At 33.7% G+C, this 2055-nt stretch overlaps 1 long non-coding RNA gene across 1 annotated transcript; it reads right to left on the reverse strand.

The window, feature by feature from the left end:
• Positions 1-519: 519 nt before the first annotated feature.
• Positions 520-1083, reverse strand: LOC122295656. Its single transcript, XR_006238202.1, has 2 exons — positions 805-1083; positions 520-633 (listed from the first exon to the last, which is right to left on the reverse strand). It is a non-coding gene; the product is annotated as an uncharacterized LOC122295656 (long non-coding RNA).
• Positions 1084-2055: the final 972 nt, after the last annotated feature.

The raw sequence follows: 2055 nt of genomic DNA on the forward strand, positions 1-2055 counted from the left end.
GTTAGGAACAGTTAATCTTTTTTCCGGTTTTTTTTTTTTTTTCGTCCAACGTTTATTTTCCCATTTTACCCTTCAGTTTATTTGGCATTTACGGTGGTTTACGTTTCAGTTGTATTCCACCGACAGATGTTTTTGTCTTTTTAACTTCCCACCGACAGAATTTTTTTTTTTTTTTTTTTTTGCCGATTTTGCCCTTATTTTTATTGTTTGCTTCGTTGTCCTCAATGTCGTTTTGCTTTGCCAGCTTGGTGTTATTGTCTTTTTACGGTTATTTCTGATCTCTTCATCTGATAAAGTGAATTGAACTACAGTTTAAATATTAAGATTTCTTTCATTTCGTTGTGGCTCTACTGCGTTCTACACTCTCAGCGATTGAATTTTAGGTACGCTTTTATTGTTTTCCTCAGTATATTTATTGTAAAATTTAATTGTGTTGTATGAATGAATGAATTTCTTACATTATGTAATTAGATGACATGTATATGTATTACAGCAAAAAAAAAATGGAAAGATAAAAACTGTGTTTGCATATTTACATCTTTATTTACAGAGAGTACACCGAACAAAAAAATTTAATGATTGATATACAATTTCGATTTTCTGAAATTTCATCTTCTGGTTTGTTGTTGTGTGCTGAGAATAGGAAAACAAAACCGTAGTTAGTCAAAAATACAAAACCCAGTTCGTAAATTGTTGAAAAAAAAAACTATCGGATTGAAAATTTTTGCTCTACATGTAAAGTATATGTATAGTGATAATATACATCAATACACCAAAAAAATACACAAATGAAAAAAATTTGACCTTCCGGCGTGGCCGTGCGCTCCCACCAGTAGCCATTTGCAACGCTGCGGTGGTCGTGGCCTGCTGCGCGCGGCCATAGTCACGACCCTGAGAAAGAAAATAAAACAAAAACAAATCTGTTCAGATCTAAGAGGAAAAAAACATAGAAAAAAAAAAAACAAAAACAACTGAAATGAACGGAATACAAAACTGTAAAACATTAAAAGAAGAACAAAATACAAACATAAATCAAACAACAAGATGAAAGCTGTGAGAGAGAGAGGCAACGGAAGATGAAACGAGAAGGACCGGAGAGAGAGAGAGAGAGAGAGAGAGAGAGAGAGAGAGAGAGAGAGAGAGAGGGGAAAAAGACCGTTCAGATCTAAGAGGAAAAAGAAAAAAAATTGAAAAACCGTAAAAACATGAACAAATCTGTTGTACAGATCTAAATGTTAAAAATAAAAAAATTTAATTTATACTGTAAAGATGAGTGCTGCGAACGAAGCTGGAAAATAACAAAAGAGGAGAAAGAAAATAAAACAAAAACAAATCTGTTCAGATCTAAGAGGAAAAAAACATAGAAAAAAAAAACAAAAACAACTGAAATAAACGGAATACAAAACTGTAAAACATTAAAAGAAAAACAAAATACAAACATAAATCAAACAAGAACATGAAAGCTGTGAGAGAGAGAGAGGCAACGGAAGATGAAACGAGAAGGACCGGAGAAAAACGAGTGCTGCGAACGAAGCTGCAAAATATTAAAAGAACAAAACACAACAAAAAAAATGAAACAAAAACAAATATCTTGAGATCTAAAAGCAAAAACAAAAAAAAATGAAAGACCGTAAAAAACAATGTTCATCTGAAAGTATGAAAAAACAACAAAAAATATACCAAATAACAAATATATTCTAAAGAACAATCTGGATGTAAACGCACAAAAAAAAATATATAAACATTCGAAATAAACGGAATACAAAACTGTAAAACATTAAAAGAAGAACAAAATATAAACATAAATCAAACAAGAAGATGAAAGCTGTGAGAGAAAGAGACAACGGAAGATGAAACCAGAAGGACCGGACAGAGAGAGAGAGAGAGGGAGGGAGAGAGGCAACGGAAGAAGAAAGGAGGGGCGGCCAAAATCTAGGGTTAGGTTTAGAGGACTGGAGAGAGAGAGAGAGAGAGAGAGAGAGAGAGAGAGAGAGAGAGAGAGAGAGAGAGAGGCGACGGAAGAAGAAAGGGGGGGCGGCCAAAATGTAGGGTTTG

The sequence above is a fragment of the Carya illinoinensis genome, chromosome 15 (assembly GCF_018687715.1).
Source record: "Carya illinoinensis cultivar Pawnee chromosome 15, C.illinoinensisPawnee_v1, whole genome shotgun sequence".
NCBI classification, from domain to species: Eukaryota; Viridiplantae; Streptophyta; class Magnoliopsida; order Fagales; family Juglandaceae; genus Carya; species Carya illinoinensis.